The 24,428-nt window shown below is 42.8% G+C and overlaps 1 pseudogene; it reads right to left on the reverse strand.

Annotated features, from left to right (window-relative positions):
• Positions 1 to 24,176, reverse strand: LOC119903293 (annotated as a pseudogene).
• Between the last annotated feature and the right edge of the window lie 252 nt (positions 24,177 to 24,428).

Raw genomic sequence — 24,428 nt, forward strand, 5'->3', positions numbered from 1 at the left:
AAAGAGGAGGGATTTGGGACTCCTGAATGGAGGTGGTGACTGAGAAGAGGAGGGGATTGTTCGATGCTATCTGATGACATCAGTCAGTTGAAGGGGCCTCCTGAGGTTCCCGATTGACTGAATCAAGAAAAGAAAGAAGAGAACAGTAACATTTAGTTTTAAAAATATTGTGATCTAAATAGTATGGTCATCTAATTGTGTCATAAAAACTCACAAAGATGAGGTGCAATTTAATACCCTTTTTTCCTGTTCTCGCTTCATTAACGTGTTTTTGTGAAAATCTTAATGTGTGGTCTTTGAATGTAATACATCCCCCACGAACAAAATACTGTCTTATATTTGGGCCAATACAGTAACAGGAATGGTTTATCATAGCAGTTAAGCCTGAGCAGCAGGGAATTCCATTACAAATGCAACAGAAAGTCTGTATGTACCTTCCTCTCGTGCCTTCATGCGGGCGACAAAGTTGTAGCTCTTGTTCCTGCGATAGTTCTCATAAGGGTCATCCAATGACACCCCCACACCTTTATACTGGTCCCATTTATCCCTGATGTCTCCACCTTTGATGGGGTCCTGGATGCCCTGTTCTTTGGCCCCCAAACCACCTGAACCACTCCAGCCTACAATAGACATGACAATACAAGAGAAGGAAAGGTACAAGGAGTGTGGTTCATTTCACTCTCATGTAAAGTTTCCAAATACAGCCAGTACATTTTATAGTAAAAAGATCTCAAATATTATTATTGGAAAATTGAATAAACAGTTTAAATGAAGAAATAAAGAGATAAAACAAAAGAGCATACCCATCTTCATCAGCAGTTGATGGCCCTTGTTCTCCTCCCCTAGCCTGGTATCTGCAGACAGTTTAGGGGGAGGGCCCCCGACCACCGATGTGGATCTGTACAGATCAGAAGAGATGATTATATACAGTAAAGTAAGAGTCTTTTATGAAAGCATCTTATCAAAGAGCAGTGAAGGGGACTTACGGAGGGGAGGAGCTCTCCGATTTAGGGCCTCTGCGTCTCTTGGCAGGTGAATGTGAACGGGATCTGGATCTGGAGCGAGAGCGACTCCGAGATGACCTTGATCTACTCCTAGACCTAAACAGAGGCAGGTTAAGGCATGTTAAGCCGAGGGCCTCAGGTTTTAAAACAGTTGTAATGATGATGAAGAAGCATGATTCACAGTATGTAGGCTGGAGAAACAGCAGGAGGGCAGCTGGAAGAACGTACTACTTTGCTCAGTGAGCTAAGTGTGGGCAGTCAGTTAGCAGAGCAGCAGCTTCAGTCATCCATCTGTACACACAATGTGTTCAGGCACAATATTGAGGGTAGGCCACCGTGATATGACACGCAATCACTATATAACATGTTTAAAACGGGAAAAAATGGAAGTGTAAAAATACACAGACGGCTGTAGTAATTCAAACAGAAGCACACCTGTCAGACACACTTGAGATGGATGACTGAGAAACAGCTCAAACGCCTCATGTGTAGACAGGCAATTATACTCCCTCTCTGAAATCATCCACTGCAGGAGCTTAACCAGACATAACAGTCACAGCCAGTGTCACAGGTTCAGTTTCTGTTTCCACTGCTCTTTGCTTTGGGGATAAGTTCCTGGAACTAAATTTAGGTTCTGCTCAGGAGTTGTTGGCAGTGCTGCTGCTCATGAATGGCCATGATGTGCAATCACATTAAAACTAGAGCCAGACCGATTTATCGGCTGATATGAGCTAATTGCATTTAAATCGGCATCAGCGTTTATGACAACAGATATATGACTATTGAAAAAGAAACAGAGTTGGATCCTTCACTCATGTCATAAATGTTCCATAGTTTGCCCACCAGAGGGCGCTCTGCAGCTCCTTTGTTAACAACACTGTCTCACCATGAAAACATTCCTTACTTGCTAATTTTTCATTGCCCTCTCCCGGCTTCCTCCCGGCTCACAGCAGCATGTTTAATGTTAGAGTAGTTGGGTGTTGGAGACTACGCTGCTGACAAATGTGATAGTAGTAGTAGTTTTATTTCTGAAACAGTGTGGCAGTTGTAGCGAACAGTCCTCTCCTTTCTCCCCAGTTCATCATTTCTAAATATTCACTAACATTGCTTACAGCAGCTAACGCCGCCCGTTGCTACATTAGCTACAAAGCTAATGCCATGTTTATCAGTGGCAGAGTGCTACTGTCGTAATGAGCCGATAAATAACGTCTGTAATTCTAAAACAATGTAATAAGTGTAGTTTATATGAGAATGGGGTCTACTATCCAAATCATTTTCGCCGGTTTATAAATCAGCTCTTTTTCAATTTAATATCCGCATCGGCCACCAAAAACCCATATTGGCCGGGCTCTAATCAAAACTAGGAGGACTATGACAAGGAGCTAGAGTCAGAGGTAAAAACCAAAAGGTGGGCCACAAGATTTTTTAGTGTCTGGCATAAAACCAAAGCCAAAAAGCGGTTGAAAAATGAAAAAGAATAAACACAGTCATATGAAGATCATAATGCACACAATGTGGACAGCCAAAAACTACAAAGTGGTCCATTTTGGGCCACTGACCGGCATCTGCCAGTCCCTGCTGGGACCTGGATTCAGAGTAAACAGTAATGACATCAGCTCTGCTTCTTTCATTGTTGTCCCACAACTGCTTACTTCACTTTCTACCAAACGATGAAGATAGTTGGTGTTCATTTCCAGATTGGAGAATCATAATATAATTTATCATGTGTTTCTGAATATGATTCATCAAGATTTAACAAATCACAAAAGAAATTATGCAGATACCTGGATCGGGAGTAGGAGCGGGAGTGGCTCCGAGAGCGGGAGCGAGATGACCGCGACCGTGACCTGGAGGACTTGGAGGAGCGAGAGCTGGAGCGAGACGAAGACCTCCCTCTGCTGCGAGAGTGACTCCTGGAGCGACTACCTCCACGACCACTGGAAGGCGTGAGCCATGGAGGGAGGGGGGAGGTTGACAGGTACAGGAAGGATTTAATTCAATGAATCAACAGTGAAAACTAGTTTTTCATTATAAATCCCAAACAACTGAATATGTGTGAACTAGGACCATATGAAATCCGTTTTATTTTTCCCAAATTCCATGTTTTCTGTTAAATTTTTTTCTGAATTCTGTGTCTTACAATTTAAACAGATTTTATCATCAGAAAGAGTGTGTAATAATGTGGTGGATGAATACAATTTCAACAACTCAATAAGAAAATATTACAAATGTAATCAATATCAGTGTATCAAACCAAATGTGCATATAGATAAATGTATGGGATTTCTTTATGGGGACAATTCACTATGAATTTGGATGGATTTTACTGTGAATTTTCCCCTTTTAAATAGGTTATTAATTGATTACTAATCATTTCTTCCTACAGATCTTCTGCGGTACAGCCTTCATGTGTTGCTTGACGTAGCTTTTAATTTTTTATATGATGGTGGTGTGTGTGTCTGCCCTCGGTGAAACACTGACAGAGCAGAGGAGAGAAGCAGGCTGCTCGTAAATGACACGCAAATTAAAATAAACATAGCAGTGTAGTTTTTGTTGTGTTAGTTTGTTTGCCTTCAGTACTGTGAGAAAGATGAAAACCCCGATTTTATAAATGACAACCACATTTTGGCAGATTCTGCAACATCCTGCTTATAACAGCTGATTTCATATTTATTGGCCAATTCTGTGATTCCATCCGGGTCCTAGTGTGAATCATGAAGAGATCGATCCAAGATCCAAAGATCCAAATGAAGAGGAAACTCACCTGTTGCGTTTCTCCTGTCCCTTTTTTCTCCTAGCTCTCATCTTTGCCCTGAAGAACTCATACAGGCCATTCTGCTCCCAGCCTTCACTGATGGAGGAACAGACCACAGCCAGCTGTAAACTCTAAGACCTCCAGCAATTTCTATCAGAAACTAGCAGTAATACTCAGATGCTGCCGCTATACAACTACTGAAAACAATCTGATGATTTCATGATGCTCCTTTACTAGAAACTGATTACTGTCATTTTGAACTATTGAACTACTTTATAATTAAAGTACAAACACCACGCTGAAAATAGCCTAATTCTGATTGACCATGGCTTGTAAAAGTGCGGCACACTTGACAAGAAGACCAACAGTGAAAAGTAGGCACCATATGACTACTGTAGGGTTGGGTTCTGACAGTTTCAATGTTGATGTTTAAACTCTCTCACCAATAAACTTATGAAATCTTTTATCTCCTCTTTTATTGACAATGTGCTAAACATTCTGGTAATGTTGACAGGCTTCTCATTTTATTTACCACAGCCACTTATAGGGACTGACCAATTGATAAATTCTGATTACCCCAATTACAATTTCAAATTCAGTCTAACTTGTCTTGCAGATGGAGTCGACATGTGTGTATACCTGTTCCTAGGCCGATCATGGGATGGAGGACTGTAGAAAGCTTCCACAGCAGCAAGCAGCCGATCACTAGGTGGCATAGGAGGGGGCAGCCGGATGTCTTTAGGGTCCAGAGGTTTATAATCACAGTCCTCGAGCTGAGCAATTGACAGTACGAGGAGGATCATGAGACATGCAGGTTTGACTGTTGAGGGTAAATGAGTTTAATGAGCCTATTCTAAATTCAATTCTAAAACTGTGCTGGTAGTGGATGAGTCTTTTATTTTGAAAACTACAGTACTGTGGCAGATTTACATTGGCCTTCTTGCCAATCTATTTGTGAATTTTTACTCCACACATTACTGGTACTGTTCATTTAATCTGTTTTCTCATGCCCTTGCGCTCAAATCAAAATCAGGTGACTTACTTTGACTAGCGGAGCCATGAGACCAGCTGGCAGGTCAAAGTAGGGTACATTGGGCACCAGACTGGGGTCATCTTGGACCGGATGCTGCCGATGACGCATGTGAGGTGAATGGCCATTGAAGCCGTGTGGGGGTGGACCAAAATCGGGGTGCTGGCCTGCACCCCAGGGAGGATGATCAGCCCCCATACCTGGGGGAGGCAGCCTCTGACTGGGATGGTGATGGGGGGAGGACCTGGCATGTCTGGGAAACAGAGGTCCATATTCTTAAATATGCAGGAAAAGTAAATTCGGCTCATTTCAACAACATGGCAATTGAAAGTGCTTTACATAATTCATAATTATGTAAACGCAGTCACTCACTGCTCTTGCACACTGTGCCCTGACGCCCACCCTCTGGCATTCTCTCACTCAGTCAAGCTCAATATCTTCAGACGTTTTGCAAACACAATGTCTGAGAAACAACCAGCCGCAAGAACTGCCCATCCCTCCTTAGCCAACAACAACATATAGTACAGAACACGTGTGAACATATCCCGGCTCCACGCGGAGCTTCGCCATCCTGACCGGGATACATCAAAACAGTTGTTTCGTGCCAAGAAGTTGAAAAACAGCTTTTTCAATGAAATAAATACCATTACAGGTCCAACAATATATAGCCTTACAGCTTTTAAGTAAAGTTACTGATCTGATCAATGACTTCATACCTCCAGGATAATCTCCCTGAGCATAGTCAAAGCGGTGTGGGGTGTACGGCGGCCTGTCGTAGTGGTGTCTGGGAGGAAAGTCATCCTGCATAAAGCGTGGTGGGAAGCGTCCAAAATTGTGTGGTGGTGGTGGTGGTGGGGGCTGGTTGAAAGGAGGTGGCTGCTGGTGAGGAGGGAAGGGCCCTCTGAAATGGGGAGGTCTCTATAGAAGTGCACATTAGAGAATACATTAATGTAAGTGAGCAGCAAAATCAAATCTTTGCTGCAACAGAAAATAAATAGTCAAATTCAGACTAGGATATATTGGAATTACAGATAGCACATGTAGAGTATACAATGTATAGTATAAAAACTAGAAATAAAATCAAAACAAAGCAAGTCAATCCAGCATAATCATCTACCACATGCCTGTATGCGTGGAGGAAATGGGGCCTCCCTCTGGCCCCACGGAGGCTGGTCAGGCTGGTTGCCCCATGGCGGCTGCTGGTCATATGAGTTCCATGATGGGGGGCCTTGGTCTGACCCACCTGGACCGCTCCAAGGGCCTCCTTCTCTGGGTGGTCCGCCACTCCAGTTCCCTGGGTCCCTCTGGTCATTCCACATGCCCTCATGGCTGTTCCAGGGAGGGCAAGGAGGGGGGGCTGGTTTGGGTCAAAAGGAGGCTAAGGAAGGACCAAAGTCAAAAAGGACAAGAGCGTTGCCTGTTACCACAAGTCACACACCCAGTGCATCTGGAGAGTATTCGCAGCGCTTCACTTATTCCAAAATGGATGAAACTCATTATTTTCCTTCATATTCTACAAACAATAGCCCATATTGACACTGTGAAAAAAGTTTGTTTGAAATCTTTGCAAATTTCTTAAAAAAAACAAAAACACAAGCACATGTTCATAAGTATTCACAACCCTTGCTACTCAAAATTGAGTTCAGCAGCATCCTGTTTCCACTGTTCATCCTTGAGATGTTTCTACAACTTGATTGGAGTCCACCTGTGGTAAATTCAGTTGATTGGACATGACTTGGAAAGGCACACCCCTGTCTATAGAAGGTCCCACAGTTAACAGCACATGTCAGAGCACAAACCAAGCCATGACGTCCAAGGAATTGTCTGTAGACCTCCAAGACAGGATTGTATCGCGGCACAGATCTGGGAAAGGGTTCATAAAATTTCTGCAGCATTGAAGGTCCCAATGAGCACAGTGGCCTCCGTCATCCATAAATGGAAGACGTTTGGAAACACCAGCACTCTCCCTAGAGCTGGCCGCCCGGCCAAACGGAGCAATCGGGGGAGAAGGACCTTAGTCAGGAAGGTGACCAAGAACCTGATGGTCACTCTGACAGTGTGTCTCTATGGAGAGAGGAGAACCTTCCAGAAGAATAACGATCTCTGCAGCACTACACCCATCAGGCCTGTATGTTAGAGGGGCCAGATGGAAGCCACTCCTCAGTAAAAGGCACATGACAGCCTGCCTGGAGTTTGCCAAAAGGCACCTGAAGGACTCTCAGACCATGAGAAACAAAATTCTCTGGTCTGATGAAACAAAGATTGAACTCTTTGGCCTGAATGGCAAGCGTCATGTCTGGAGGAAACCAGACACCGCTCATCACCTGGCCAATACCATCCCTACAGTGAAGCATGTTGGTGGCAGCATCATGCTGTGGGGATGTTTTTCAGCGGCAGGAACTGGGAGACTAGTCAGGATCGAGGGAAAGATGAATGCAGCAATGTACAGAGACATCCATGATAACCTGCTCCGGAGCGCTCTGAACTTCAGACTGGGAAAATGGTTCATCTTCCAACAGGACAATGACCCTAAGCACATAGCCAAGGTAACAAAGGAGTGTCTACAGGACAACACTGTGAATGTCCTTGAGTGGCCCAGCCAGAGCCCAGACTTGAACCTGATTGAACATCTCTGGAGAGATCTGAAAATGGCTGTGCACTGATGCTCCCCGTCCAACCTGATGGAGCTTGAGAGGTCCTGCAAAGAATAATGGGAGAAACTGCCCAAAAATAGGTGTGCCAAGCTTGTAGCATCATACTCATGAATACTTATGTCCATGTGTTTTTTTCATTTTTAACATTTCAAACAAATTTCTTTGAAGTTGTCATTATGGGGTATTGTTTGTAGAATTTTGGGGAAAATAATGAATTTCATCCATTTTGGAATAAGGCTGTAACATGACAAAAAGTGAAGCGCTGTGAATACTTTCCAGGTGCACTGAAATTCTGGAGATCTGTTTTAAAAGCATCTGAAGTACGGTGATGGAAATGCAGGGGAGTGCGACCTGTTTCTGTTACAAAATATTGTTTTTCCTTGAGGACACTTGGCAGCCTGTGTGTACAACTGATTATCAATGATAAAATATACAACCGCCTTCCTCAGTGTACCCGTACTGAGATTAACCACAGAAGACAACTCAGACAATTATACAATAAATAAAAGGTCTATGGACACCACGGAGGGTACAACAAGAATTATTAAGCTACAGAAATGACATAGGGCAAGACATGACATAAGGGGTGGAGCTCTTGCATGCAGAACTGCAGTGGGTGATTGCGGGAATCAGGGCAGGACCATCCACAGGCACCGCAACTGCAAAGACCGGTGAGCTGGGAATGGCTTCAACAAAATGTAATCTTCTCTTCTCTCTCTCTTATCTACTTGTGCCAACTCTAGTCATCAAACTGAGCCTCATTCTCCACTCTTAACCACTACCCTATCCAGCAGCTGCTTTGTACACCAAACTAATGTACAGACCAGTCACTCTTCATCACATATTGTATACTGGCTGTTTTGAAAGTGTCTAATGAATAAATGTAAATGGTGTTGGAGAGCAAAGATGAGTCAGTGCCTTCCTGTCCCAAGCCCAACTGAGCTGTTATTTTTCAAAGCACCTACAGAGACTCAAAATAAAGTATGCACGCATACACACAAACATGCACACACAGAGAGAAACACATAGGTCTTTACCGGCTGGTTGGGATTCCAGGGGCCAATGTGCTGGGGGTCATACCATGCAGGCTTGTTGGACGGGATGTCTGAGGGTCCACTGGGGTTGCTGGGGTCCTGTGGTCTGGATGTAGCTCCATCAAAATCCCCTGTAGGAGGACCCGACATGGGAGGCTTAACATCCCCTACACACAACACACACACCGTCACATTACAGCACAAAGATACATGTACTTGCCCAACATAGAGCAGGTCATAAACCGATACAGCAGAAATTAACAAGACAAGATGAAAATGTCCCCAGAACTACAACTGATAATGTATGCAACTGTTCTAATGTTTTTCATGTTTTAAACTGAACAAAATGACTATTAAGACTGTGCCTTTTGTTCTCACCAGCTTGTGTGGTCATAGGTGGAGCCTTTTCAGGCTCAGCAGGTGTAGCTATCTGTGCTACAGGGGCAGGCTGCTGCGGCTGCTGCTGTTTGACGCTGGTAACAAACTCTTCGTGCTGGATCTTTAAAGCCTGGATCTGCTGCTGGAAGGCCAGCTGGATGGGCTGCACCACCGCCGCATACTCTGTTATCAGAGAGGCCTGAGAGAGAGGACAAGGGTGTTAAATCTGATCTGACTAAGGTCTTTATTTTCCTGAAATTATTATTATGGGTAGTCAGTATTCAGTAATGACCAATCACACAAGCTCCTCTCATCCCCTTTAAAAGTACCAGCAGAAACAGAGAGAGAGGCTGTGAGAGATAAAGAGGTTATCGTCATGGAGCACCAAACAGTAAAATGAAAAATATATACTACATCACATACATCGCCCCAAATATGCTGTCAATAATTGCATATTGGTGTTTGCAGCTGCTGGAATATCTACGTGGCTTGTTATACTTGTGAAAACAACCAATATAGACTAATTAATACATAAAACTGCATTTTTCTCCTCTGCATATTTGAAAAATTCACTTAGGTCTTTAAAGTCCAAGAAACATAAAAGGGGTGTCCAAAGGGGGGGAAAAAAACAATAAAACTGTACGATTATGGAGAGGTGAGTGTGATCCTCTGCCATGGAGATGGTTCTAAGCAGAAGGACTCCCAAGAGAACATAATCCAATGAAAACATAGAGAGTATTTCCGCCTCCACAATCTGCACTAACAGTGTGTTTTTATTGACTTTTATACTTTATTACCGCCTGTGCGCCCTGTGATTGTCCTGCACCCCTCACTGAAAATGTGAAGGAGGATTTGCTTTGGTGTTAAGGTGCTACACGTAGACAGACATAAAGCTGACATAAATAGATGTAGAAATATAAATATGTAATAAACAAATGGAAGTTATATAAGAATAACAGAAGAATAGAGAGAAAATAATACAACTGACAATATAAAAAAATAAAAATAATAAAATAAAAACAATGGAACAACAACAATTTACAATTAACAACAAATTAACAACTAATATGTGCAATGTGCCAGGTTCGTGCATGACATGACATGAAGTGATATTTTGCAGACGACTATTATTTTAAAGGGGTGAGTGTCAGTTGGGGGCCCGGGCCTTGTTAATGAGGCTAGTTGCAGATGGGAAGAAGCTGTTTTGTGGTGAGAGGTTTTGGTCCTGATGGACCGCAGCCTCCTGCCAGAGGGGAGAGTCTGAAACAGTTTGTTCCACGACCATCTCCACTGTCTTCAGAGCGTTGAGCTCCAGACTGTTCTGGCTGCACCAGGACACCAGATGGTCGATCTTCCACCTGTAGGCGGATTCATCATTGAGATGAGCCCAGTGAGGGTGGTGTCATCCGCAAACTTCAGGAGCTTGACAGACTGGTGTCTGGAGTACAGCTGTTGGTGTACAGAGAGAAGAGAAGGGGGGAAAGAATGCAGCACCGAGGGGAACCAGTGCTGATGGTCCTGGAATCAGAAACACGTTTTCCCATCTTGACGTGTTGCTTCCTGTCCGTCAGGCAGTCTGTGATCCACCTGCAGGTGGAGTCAGGCACGCTCAGCTGGGACAGCTTGTCCTGCAGCAGGGCCGGGATGATGGTGTTGAAAGCAGAGCTAAAATCCACAAACAGGATCCTGGCGTAGGTTCCTCGGGAGTCCAGGTGCTGGAGGATGTAGTGAAGGGCCATGTTCACTGCATCATCTACAGACCTGTTGGCTCTGTAGGCGAACTGCCGGGGGTCCAGGAGTGGGTCTGTGATGGATTTTAGGTGGGACAACACAAGGCGCTCAAAAGACTTCCTTACCACAGAGGTCAGGACGACAGGTCTGTAGTCATTTAGTCCCGTGGTCCTTGGTTTCTTGGGGACAGGGATGATGGTGGAGGCTTTGAAGCAGGCTAGCACATGGCATGTCTCCAGTGAGGTGTTAAAAATGTCTGAACACCGGAGACAGCTGATCAGTACAGTGCTTCAGGGTGGATGGGGAGACAGAGTCCGGCCCAGCTGCTTTGCGAGGTTTCTGTCTCCTGAACAGTCTGTTGACATCCCTCTCCTGGATGGTAAGAGAGGGGGAGGAGGTGGGGGATGAGATGAAGGACTGTGGCCGGTCAGTGGTGTGACGGGGGATGGTGTCAGATCTGTCCCATTGTCTTTAAAAACAACAGTAAATCTGGTTCAGCTCGTTGGCAAGGTGCGAGTCGTTCATGGAGTGGGGGGTTTTAGGTTTGTAGCTGGTGATCTGTCTGTAGCCTCTCCAGCCTCTCCTTGAGAACTGGTGTTGTAATCTCTGTTATTCTGACAAGAGACTGGTGTGGGGGATAATGACGGCATACTCTGAGCAGAGACTTCCAGTTTATAAAACCGGGCAAAGGTAATGGGCGACGACCAGCTCGCCACCGCACAAATCTCCTGGGTAGGGACCCCTTTAAACACGGCCCAGGATGCAGCAAGTCCACGAGTGAGCCCGTAGGCCTGACGGAGCCTGCAAACCCGACTCCCACAATCCAGTGGGAGAGCCGTTGCTTGGTAACGGGCTTGTCCATACAGGGGCTAGCCCAGGAGACAAAGTCCTTAGTCCTGTCCATGTAAATGCGCAGGGCACAAACTGGACACAGCCCATGCAACCGCTCCTCTACAGGGGCGGCGAAGAGAATGCCCAAAGCTCAATGGGTGAGCATGAGTCAATCACCTTGGGCACAAAGGGAGGGTTAGGCTTCATTGACACTCTGACACCCCCTGGAGCAAACTGAGTGCATGACGGATGCACTGAGAGCCGTTTCACAGACGCCAAAGCCAGCAACAACACGGTCTTAGATGTTTTGAGTCAACTTCCCCCAGTAGTTCAAAAGGGGGGACAGAGAGCCCATCCAAACCACTGCAAGATCCCATGGTGTGGCCAATGGCCTGGAAACAGGGAATAACCAACATGCTCCTTCCATAAGACATCAGACCAAGGGTTGCTGGCTGGCTGTTTCGCCTCCAAACCCCACATGACAAGCAGCAACAGCAGCCAGGTACACTGTAATTGTGGAGAGTGCGGGGCTATGAGGATCAGTCTGCAGCGGTGCTCCCTCACCCTGGACAGAGTCAGGGGGTTATCAGAGCCACTGGAGGGAAGGCGTACAGGAGGACCGGGGGCCACACGTGCACAAGCGCGTCCACGCCGAGAGGCGCAACTAGATCATATTGAGAAAAACAGTGCACACCGCATATTGACTCTCGATGCAAACAGGTCAACCTCTGCCCGGCCATAATGTGACCACACTTGCCTCACAATGGCTGGATGCAGAGCCCAATTGCTATAGCGGTGCGCCACCTGGACAGCAGATCCACATCCAGGTTCAGGGAATATTTTGTCTGGATGCAGCCAGTGTTAACGGTGAAGCAGGCGCGGTGCCTACATGAACCGGGGGCTTCAACGGCCAAGCGGGCGTGTTCCAGCCCTTTTGAATGGTGTCTGCGTAAGTTATTTAAGGGTAGGTCGACCAACCAGTCACAGACACCGCGATCACCAGCCAATCAGGATTGGCGTACTGCGATAAATGCTTTTGAGGAATATGCAGGGAGGCGCATCCTATAGTGAGACATCGAAACGAATGCTATGAATGAGAACCTCAGAAATATTACACACTGGACCTTTAACTTCTTCTTATGGATTTTTAATTTTAATATCCAAGTTTCTTATTTGTGTTTCTTGGTGACTAGGATCACTTGTTTATTTTCTGCACAGCTACAGGGGGGCCAAAAAGTACAAACAGGTGCCATTAATCCAGGTAACGAGTGGAGGACAGAGGAGCTTCTTAAAGAAGAAGTTACAGGTCTGTGAGAGCCAGAAATCTTGCTTGTTTGTGGGTGACCAAATACTTATTTTCCACCATAATTTACAAATAAATTCTTTAAAAATCCTACAATGTGATTTTCTGGATTTTTTTTCCCTCATTTTGTCTCTCATAGTTAAAGTGTACCTATGATGAAAATTACAGACCTCTCTCATCTTTCTAAGTAGCAGAACTTGCACAATCAGTGGCTGACTAAATACTTTATGGCCACACTGTATATGTATTTCCAAAATAAATACAGATTGAATTAATATTATTGGTAGGAATCTTCCTAAATCACATAAATAGATACATTTCAACACAAACACTTTGTTTGTTTGGTGCACATCACAAAAACAGACTAGTATATGAGGAAAACTGCATAAAAGTAGAGAAAAAATAGAGTGTTAAGTCTTATTCTACTCACCTGGTACTGGCCAAGGCCCAATGCTGGATTCTGGAGCTGTTGAATGGTCTCATCATCAAAGTATCCATTCTTCTCCCAAAGCTGCAACAACTGGGAGGTAAGGAAATGATCAGACACACATAATTTTCCACTTCAATAAATTAGAAGAAAAAGCAGAAAGTGCTGAAGAATCTTCATTTACATATGTGGTATATTTATAGTGGCTTGCAAAAGTATTCACTCCCCTTGAACTTTTCCACATTTTTTCACATTACAACCATAAACGTAAATGTATTTTATTGGGATTTCATGCGATAACAAACTTAGTATAACAGCAATTTTCAAGTCTTGCCACAGATTCTCAATGGATTTAGGTCTGGACTTTGACTGGGCCATTCTAAACACATGAATATGCTTTGATCTAAACCACTCCATTGTAGCTCTGGCTGTATGTTTAGGGTCAGTGTCCTGCTGGAAGGTGAACGTCTTCCCCAGTCTCATGTCTTTTGCAGACTATAACAGGTTTTCTTCCAAGATTGCCCTGTATTGCCCTCTATCTTCCCATCAACTCTGACCAGCTTCCCTATCCCTGCTGAAGAAAAGTATCCCTACAGCATGATGCTGCCACCCCCATGTTTCACAGTGGGGATGGTGTGTTCAGGGGATGTGCAGTGATAGTTTTCCGCCACACTTAGCGCCTTGTGTTTAGGCGAAAAACTTAAATTTTGGTGTCATCTGACCAGAGCACCTTTTTTTGTGTGTCCCGTTTTTGTGTCCCGTTTGTTGTGTCCCTGATCATGGCTTTTTGTAAACCACAAACAGGACTCTTTATGGATTCTTTTCAACAATGGCTTTCTTGATGTCTATGAAGATTCTCAGTCATCCAGGTCATAGTTATCCAACGAGGGTTAAAATGAAGGGCAACTGGACTTGGTTGAAGATACTGGAAGACGTTTCGTCCCTTATCCAAAGGACTTCTTCAGTTCTGACTGACTGGCAGGAAACTCAGCTATTTAACCTCAGTGGGGTCGTTATCCCGGGTCATCGATACCGCTGGTTCGTTAGTGTTCCTTGGTGTTGTGACGACAGTCGTTACAGTCGTTGAGACTACCTGTGGCCAAGACTGAACGACCATCGTTGGTATCTTCACCTGAGGCCAATAGGTTACGTTTGTTGCGGAAAAGAAGGTCAAACGCAACAACATTGTGATTCCATACGTGTCTGGAGTATCAGAGAAACTCAGGAGGATTTTTAACAAACATAACATCCCTCTGTTTTTAAACCCAAGAACACACTAAGACAGATGCTGGTACACCCCAAAGACCGCACACCCAAACACAAGAAAAGCAATCTAGTGTATGCGGTCCAATGCAGTGAGGAATGCACAGACCTGTATATTGGGGAGACTAAACAACCACTACACAAACGCATGGCTCAACACAGAAGGGCCAACTCCTCAGGTCAAGACTCTGCAGTCTACTTACATCTGAAGGACAGAGGACACTCGTTTGAGGACCACCAGGTGCACATTTTCGACAGAGAAGATGGATGGTTTGAAAGAGGTGTCAAGGAAGCCATCTACACCAGGGTTGAGAAGCCGTCACTGAACAGGGAGGGGGTCTACGCCACCACTTATCCCCCACTTACAATGCTGTCCTTTCATCACTTCCCAGGAAACTCAACAAACGTACCTATTGGCCTCAGGTGAAGATACCAACGATGGTCGTTCAGTCTTGGCCACAGGTAGTCTCAACGACTGTAACGACTGTCGTCACAACACCAAGGAACACTAACGAACCAGCGGTATCGATGACCCGGGATAACGACCCCACTGAGGTTAAATAGCTGAGTTTCCCTGCCAGTCAGTCAGAACTGAAGAAGTCCTTTGGATAAGGGACGAAACGTCTTCCAGTATCTTCAACCAAGTCCAGTTGCCCTTCATTTTAACCCTCGTTGGATAATGGCTTTCTTCTTACCACTCCTCTATAAAAGGTCAGATTTGTCGAGTGCATGACTAATAGTTGTCCTGTGGACAGATTGTGCCAGCTGAGCTGTGGATCTCTACAGCTCCTCCAGAGTGATGTGCCTCTTGGCTGCTTCTCTGATCAATGGTCTCCTTGTCCGGCCTGTAAGTTTAGGTGGTCAACCATATTTGGTAGGTTTGCAGTTGTGCCATGCTCCTTCCATTTTCGGATGATGGACTGAACAGTCTTCAGTTAGATGTTTCAAGCTTGGGATATTTTTTATAACCTAACCCTAAGGGTGCTCCGATCGATCAGTCACAGATCGGATCAGATTTGGTTAGACTGCAGGATTGTTTGCTGACAAATTGCATTTGGATAATGTGCTATTAAAAATAAGATACACTCAAATCAGTGTAACTAACATGATGTTAGTCATTATACTACATAACACCATTAACTGACTATAGAAGGCCCTTAAACTGAATTGACTGAACAGAAATGTTGACATAATTGATTAAATAATTATAATTATTCTGACTGAAAGGGGGTTTCCCACAATGTTTATGTTAATACTAAGAATAAAACACCTGTGTAATCTTTAAAAAAAGATGCCTGTTAGCAGCTTCAGTCCAAAAGCACATTGACCTGATCCTACAGCAGGTACATGCTTTTAAAGTCAGCAGGTGTTTACCCTGGTAATCTTCTGCTGCTTCTCTTCCTCTACAGCCAGAAAGCTGGTGCAGTAGATGGGAACCACAACTTTTTGCAGAGCTGCCAACAAATCCTTCTGCTGCTTCCGCTGGCTGGAAGGACACATTAAGCACATCACGTTACAAAAGGCACATAGTAAAGGTTGTTTACTAAATATTTCCACAAAATCTCATTGGAATGCCCAATTAAGCTTCTTCAAGATTTGTTTCATAATCGACCCTTCCATAAGCCATGCCCCCCTGAGTTACTGTTGTTACTGTTACTAAGTCTGACAAACTGTCTGACTTTCATCATGGAGCTGCCACTGTCTATTACTGCACTCTCCGGAAAAATACTGTCAAATTTTTGGAAAAAGCAGTTTTTATACATTATTTGAAGATTGTATTCAGGCTGTCAAACTGACATGAAAAAATGAAGACGATAAAGGCTACCGATCACAGAGTAAAAGTAAACCACAGCATCACCTGACGATTGAGATATAAGACAACTAATATTAAGGATCAACACTGTTCCAGTACAGCTGGGTAGGCCTCTGTTCAGTATTAGAATCATTAAAAAGCAGAACAGTAGTAGCTCGCGTTAGCTAACTACCAAATGTAACGTAATAAAGCCCCAGGCTGTGTCCGAAATCCCCACTCATTCATTACTCCCTATAGGGAGATGAATGTAGAGCACTATATAGTGAGCTCACTCGCATTATGAAAACTACTCAACACTACTCCGACCGTTATTTCAGCGCTGTTAATTATGTCATTGCCGTCGGACAATCAGTTTTTTCTATCAGTGCAATGCATGATGGTATATACGGCTTGGTTAGTGACCATCAGTTGTACACTACTTTTGTGAGCGAGTAGTTGGTGATTTCGGACACAGCCCTACTGTTCGGCTTTTAACGTTAGTTAGCTAACGCTAGCTAACTAACGTTAACATTAGGAATAATCCACAGCCAACATTTTTCTGGAGATGTTTTAGGTTTTGGAAAGAGAATAAATAGTACTACTCTCTGGGTAGCGACTAACTATTACAAGTGCCCCAGGAACAGCGTTTTTACAAAAAAAACCCCAGAAAATAAAAAAAGAGCTAGAAAACAACTCCTTTTGCATACAAGTCAATGGAGCGCAGTCATGAAAGTGTCGGACTTCAGTTAGAGCAAGTCCTACACTGCACTGTGATTGGCCAGCTGTGTATTTGGGGCCTGGGATAGCGAAGGGTCAATTGGACCAAGGCTACAACTAGTGGCTATTGGTCAGTGTCTCAATAGTTTTTTCAATTAATAAATTATTCTATTAAATGTCAAGAAATATCAAAAGATTACTTTCCCAGCAGTCACCTTTAAATGTCAGTCCAGAGGTTATTAAGTTAAAAGTGATAAAAGAGAAAAGCAGCAAATCCACAAATCGATTTTGCTTGATTTATATATGTACACTTTTAAAGAGGTGGTATTATGCTCATTTTCAGGTTCAAAAAACACCATATTTTTGTCATACTGCACATTGCTGCAGCTCCTCTTTTCCCCCTGGCTTTGTTTTAGCTATGGAGTGTCTCTAAATGATCTTTGTTGGGAGTTGCACATGCGCAGTTCCTAGTTAAGGACTACTAGCCAATCAGAAGCAGAGAAAGGCGGGTCAGCGAAAAGACGGTAAACAGCTTTGATTCAGCTGTAGGCTACATGTTGCCGACCAGGTTGCTAATTTGGACTGGAGCAAGAGTTTCAGAGTGGTGAGTTATTAATCTGTAACAAAAGTATCTTTCATCCATAAAGTTTTAACTGAGCTCTGTCTCTACATCACAGTAACAACTTTATGTCCACTGACTGCCTGGAGGGTAGCTAGTGTTTGGAAGCGCGAGGACGTGTGTGCTGCAGCTCAGTGTTTTTCCACTGTGTTTTTGAGGGCGTGTCGGACTAGTCGCTCAGCGACCATTATGACACGTATTTTCATTGTGACGTCACAAGAAAGGGAAGTAAAGGCTGGACTACAAACAAGCTGTTTTCAGGCAGTTCAGAACAGAGTTTTCCCTGGGAGATGGGAACTTCCTTTGGGCTGGACTTTGGGCTTTTTCACTTTGCAAACCTATTCCATGCACAAAAAAAGATATATAACTCAATAGGAGAGGGAAAAAGCCAAAAACCATAATACCACCTCTTTAAATCGATAATCAAAATTGTATCTCAAAATTGATTGATTACACAGATACATTGATATTAGACAAGACATTTTGTAATTGCTTACATGTTAAACTCATGCTTACAGTTTCATTGTACATGTATACATTTAATTTATACAGTCCATTTAGTGAAATCAAATATTAAACTTAATTAATTAGCAATGGGTGCCCAATAATAAGACACCTGTGCTTGTTCAATGTTTGATACAGACAGCAAGTGGTTTTATACTTGTATAGGTATGTGTTCTTGTAATCAGAGGTCATGGTAATGAAGGTGTAAATGGGGCTACATAGCACTGCATAGAAGACTAATTATATTATTATTCTGATGAAAAAAGTGTAGGAGTAAATTAATCCACGTGTATGTGTATGCAGTTTGGTTTACGTACCAGTGGTGGAGAACATCATTGGTTAAATAGATGAGATGCAGGCGAAGCTCAAAATGTGCTCCATCTGCAGTGATGCGGTTGCGAAGGTGTGATGTCATCAATTCACAGTGTGGTGGAGTCTTGGCGTTGTTAAACATCCAGTTTTTGCCAGCCTGAGAGGAAGACAGCAGAGAAAACAGAGAACACATGAGTGAGATATAAAGCTTATTCTTCAGTTATTTCAGTAATCTCTGTACAGAAGCATTCCTAAAAAAGTCCATTCTGGCAGCCTTACAGAGATGGCATCTTTGGTGCAGGTGTCTATGATGGGCTGCAGCAGGTTGTCAAACTCTGTGATGTCCAACTGAGTTTCCAGGAGCAGTTTTTGGGTCTGCTGCTCCATAGCCAGAGCTATGGCTGCAGTCACTTGTTCCTACATTGAGAAAGGCAGAGAAAGTTGACAAAGTTGCCTTGCAGTGAATTTCTGAATGGGCGAGAGGCTACTGGCTTTAACTGGAGAATGTCAGGTGTTTTTCTATGACTGCTTCTCTTTTCCAATCACAACAGTCAGATAGCCACACAAGTGTATAAATGTATTGCCTGGAAACACCAGCCACCATGCAGCGGTGTGTTTACAGCAACAGCTGATGGAGTTACACTAAATGCTGTTAGGGTAACCTAACTAAGGCTAATCCTAACCCTAATAACCGTTACTCCGACGCTCCGGGGACACGTGATGCTGCAGGCTCTTGTCGGCTGGAAATGTTTTCATAACCTTCAAAATTGTTGCTATTTTGTTTTTATGTTGCTTTCTCTGTGCTGAAGTTATTTTAAGAAGTTGATGGCTGATGAGCTAACAGGAAGGAAACAAAATCTCCTCTACTTTCTCTCCCTCTGTGTGCAACCTCATCCCATTATTGCATGTTACTAACACAACTTTTCCCCTTTCTGGTAGTCTTGTGCTTTCTCGTCCCTCTCCTCTCTCCTCCTATCACTTCCTGCAGGTGTTTCTGGCTCTGGAGCTGTGGAGTCTGGATCTGTGGCTGCGGGTCACCTGCTGCCCCCGTGTTCCTGCTCGACACCCTCTGCTACAACAACTATTGTTACTAGTCCTATTGTTATTATTGTTATTATAATCATTAACATTACGATTGTTATCATTAACACTACTATAAATATCTGTACCATTTTCATTTAGTCTATAGCAACATCACCTTTACTGTCTGTACCTCTGTGTGTATATTGTGTAGGCTTTTCATGCTATTACAGTAATTGTGTGATCATAAACACGTTTAAGCTGTCTTGCCACTGCAAAACTCCCTTAGCTGACCTCTTTTCTGCCTGGTTACTTCAGAAAGAACATTGCTCGTTAGCAGCTAAAAGAAATCAACCACAAAAAAGTATAAATAAATCATCTGAGGAAAGAATGTCCTCTGTGCGCTAGAGTTATACTTTCTTTCTTGCTCCATACCTGTCTGAGTGTGTGCAGATGCTGCTCCTGCTGCTGCAGATTCCACTGGCTCTGTTGGATGAGCTCATCAATAGAGGGCGCAGAAGGCTGAGGAATCGGAGGTGGGGCAATCATTGGGATTGGTGGAGGAGGAATATCAACCACATCTTTGGTGCCCAGGTTGTACATTTCTGCAGAAACACCAGCAGGACAGCATTTAACATGAACATTTGAAGTCTTTAGGTTGGGCATATTACTGATACTGTATGACTACTGACAGGCTGCAGATGCCCAAAGAGAAAGCTGTATTACATATATCAAACACAAGGCACAAATTTCTTTACACAAAACTATTTCAATTAAGTAACCTAAAGCTCAAATTACATGTAAAAGATTACATACATCAAGCTGTTGAAACGTTCCAGGAACAAAGCAGAAGAGTCAGCAAAATTTACAAAGACATGCAGTGCACATTAACACAACCACTACTGTCATTCCTAACCCACTGACTACTACAGGAGGAGCAGCTGAGGAAAGAAAACACGTTTGCTTCTCCAAAAATCATAAAGATCAGAAGCACCAAGGTTGGAAAACGCAGAAATATTGGTTACTCAACTACAGCCGGGCTACACAATGAGATGAAATCACATTTTGATATTTCCAAGAGGTGGAAATATTTACAACCAATAAAAGAATTTTATGTTCATGGCTTGACATAACCCCTGGCCTACATATCCAGAGGTAAAACAAAAAATGCTTTATTATAATTAAACATATATAATTTTAACTAGTGAGGAGTTCATAAATAACGTAATAATACAAGTTGCCCTCAGTAAAACTCTGGCTCAACAAATTTGAACTGCGGATTTTAGGCCTCCAGTTTGATGGCGATGTGGCACGGCAGTAACGCGAGTTGATTACTGATGAGCTGTGTGGGGCCTACTAGCTACCTAATACTGTATTGTAAGGTGAGCTTAAAACAGTTTATACTCTTGTATATACAGACACATCTGACCTCACTCAATATTTAAATATATCTCCTATAACATTTTACTGTCATCGGTATTGTATTTATACCTTGTGACCTGTACTGTAGTCTTCATTTCTCATGCAGTAACATACATTCCGTTTATGATATTTTTCAGAAATTATATCAGCATAACATTATAGGGACTGTGCACCCGTCCGTGTCCATCCTATCCAGGAGCTCTCCAGATAACAAAGAGGTTAGGCAGACTGTTCATCATCACGCTAGCCCAGCAGTTTCTGCTAGTGCACAGGAGAACATTCAGCACAAAGGAAAGGAATCATCACCCACTGCTGCCAGTGTATAGTTATGAAACTAGGCCTGTAGAGAAACCTTGATCAAGAAACAGAGATAATACTTTTATCAATATTCTATTAACAATACTGTTGTGCAGCCCTTACACTACAGCTGCCCTGAATCCTGAGAAGAAGCTTTCCAGAGACAAAGACATTAAAAACAAGCCCTGCTTAAAGACATGTCACCAGGATCCTCCTCATGTTTCTGTGAGCCAACCTGACAGCTTACAGCTTACACCGTCTGAGAAATCTTCAGTCAAGCCTCAAAACAGCATTACAGCACAAACTCCAAAAAAGGAAAAAAAAAAAAATACTTTCATGAAAAATGCAAATGAAAACAAACCAATAAGCACAGGTGTGATAATGTCCAGCAAAATGTGAAACAACAAAATGTGACTGCCAACTAGAATTTTGATTGGTCTGGAAAATTTGGTTCCAAATAAATACCTTCAGATTTATACTCCTCCCCATCGTGGGTAGAGGGATCTAAGTGGAGAAAAGCAAACTTTAATGCATTTCAGTGGTATGACAGAAGAACTCAATGCAACCCTGCATCCAAAACTGTGCTGTTATCATTCAAACTGACCAAACCTGTAGGTGCTGTAAGAAGCTCTGACTGTGCCTCCATAAGCAATAACAAAGCTCATTAAAAAGAATACATAACACTAAAATGAAAAACATATCTGTTCCTTTACCTCAAATCAGTTGCATCAGGGACTTACATGTACAGGGATTTACTCTCCCATTTAGCATTGGGTTTAATAGTCTTGTTCACAACGCTTTTATTAAAAGGTATTTTGTTTACTAGTCTTTCAGAGAGGTCAGTTCAGGTCGGCATAAATTACACGTGCAAGGCATTCTGTGTGCTGAACTGAAGTGGGTTGGAAACTATGCCCACATGGCTCATGGTTTTGGAGCACATCCAGTGTCTACCATCAGTGGTGATTACAATGAGCAATCAAAAGTATTGCTGTATTGATGGTAATTAAGAGGCTGATGCAAGCTGCATCCCAATTCAAGGGTCTCATACTTCGATATGCTGATGCTTCTAGTGTCTACACTTTCACAGGCCAAACACATGGTTGGGTTCAAAGATGTTGCACAGACTTCTTGAGTTTTTAATTTCAACTGATATTTTCTGCCTTGGCAGTTTCAACAGACACTACTTGACACTAGTTGCCTAGATGTTTGCTTCTCACATACAGTAAGTCCTCATCAACAGACTTTTTAAAAATTACATTCAACTCTGGCCTGCTTGTATATATCATGACAAGTACATACATATCTCATTTGATGCAGAGGATAAAGGATATGTGAAAAGCTGAAGAAAAATTCTGGCTTAATTAAAATTTGGGTCTTATTTTTGTACTCCTAGCCATCATTACTATCAGTTATGATAACACTGTACACAAACTGCTAGATTTCTCATCAAGGCAAAAGTGATAATTATTGGTAAGAATAATGGGCAAAAAAACTTAATAAGACCCAGTTTGTATAAAACCAGAATTACCCTTTAAGATGTGAACTGGGACAGACATTTTCAGCTACAGCTACTAGAAGGCCACAAAGGATGAGTTCATGTCAGTCAGGATATTTAATTGGGAACAGGGTTGTTGTTTAGGGCTGGGTATTGTGTTATGCAATACCTGAATTTGGTTAAAGAAGCATAAATACTTATGCTGTTTCTGAATTTGCTCCCTTCCATACTCACACTTGCTAATTTGAGGGCATAAGTGCGTCCACGTTGACAAGTATGGCAAAATGCAGTGCAAAAAGCAGCAGCAGCAGTTAAATGCTGCAATCGTCACTTCTAATAAGGGCACAACCATTGTGTTTGATTTGACACTACACTGCCGAATTTCATGCACTAAGCAAGTAAGTACATTGTGTATACAGTGTACTACATGTTAGTGAACTAACGGAAGTATCCGAATTGAGACACAGCTATATACTTAGAATACTTACTTGTGAGTACAGGGGTGCTTTCAGCTTTTTATAGCTATCTTAATCAATACAGCTGTACAAGAACGAGGGATGGGCAAAATGGATAAAATCCTTATCCTTATTATGATACATGTAAAAGTGTACATTATATAGAAACTTAGGTATGTCTGTTTTCATCTAATACACACATTTGATATTCCAGGTAAAAACAATTAAGTGCTTCATCAAATTGATCCAAAACACATTTTAAAATCTATTACTTCCATCAAGCAGTCCTGCTCATTACATTCAAGCGTGAGCGGTGCTAAACTACATACCAGATGCCTGCAGATAATGTATTTAAAACATATTCAGGTTCCATACCCAGCCCTGCTCGTTTCAAATTAAGAGTGAATTCCAAGTTCAACCCAGCACTAGTCAGCTTTATGTGGCTTTGCTGTGAAAAAAAACTAGAAGATGGAGCTATTGGTTGTACTGTTATTCTACTGTAGAACACCGCTGATATGGCAGCAGACATTAACAGCTACCCTGCGCTATAAGTAAGCACAACGAAGCAGGAGAGCGAGGTGCTAATAAGGCAGGCTTAATGCCTACATACACAAAGGACAAATCCACTCTAAAACAGAAAAGCATTATTAGTATGATGTTGGAGAGTTCTATCAAGAGTTCCTCCCAAAACAACATTCTGTAAATGGGTGCAAAATGTCTTCTAATTATGTTATATGCTTTAAATATGATTTTGATTAAACTGATTTAAATGTTTATCACTTTCCTTTTTATTAAACTGTTCAAGTTTGCATTACATTTGAATTTATTTATCATTTTCCATTAATTTCATTAAGGCTTCTATCATACTGGGAACTGAGCATTTCAACACCATACAAATATCTATGTGCAAAATGTGGTTTTATGTTGGACTGTCCCTTTAACTACATACGCTGCTGTTGCTCCGTAGCAAGCTTGGACTTGTAGTAGTTGAAGTATTCTCCCCCAAAGAGGAAAGAGAACTTAGGGTTGTCTTTCTGTTTCTCCATAGTCATCTTTTCAAACTCTGGCCCGTTCCGAGCGACAAACTGGGCCAGCTTGTCAATGACATTCCTCAGTTCTTGATCTGTACCAGGAAAGAGAAGCAGAGGGAAATCCAGTCAGAGCTGAGACAGCTAGTAATATCTCTAATGACAATCAAATAACAAACTAATTAAAGTGACCTGTGCTTTTTGACACTTTTAGAACATTTGTTCTTGTGTATTATCACTGTATTCCAGTATGCTCCAGGAGGTTGGAATTGTCTTAGAATATTCTGAAAATCTGACCTAACGTCCTGCTGACCACACACATAAGTTAATCAACGGTGTTTTTACACGCAGGTGGAG

Source organism: Micropterus salmoides, unplaced genomic scaffold, assembly GCF_014851395.1.
Source record: "Micropterus salmoides isolate LMB-PRFRI ecotype aquatic unplaced genomic scaffold, ASM1485139v1 Ms_hic_scaffold_1452, whole genome shotgun sequence".
Lineage (NCBI taxonomy): Eukaryota > Metazoa > Chordata > Actinopteri > Centrarchiformes > Centrarchidae > Micropterus > Micropterus salmoides.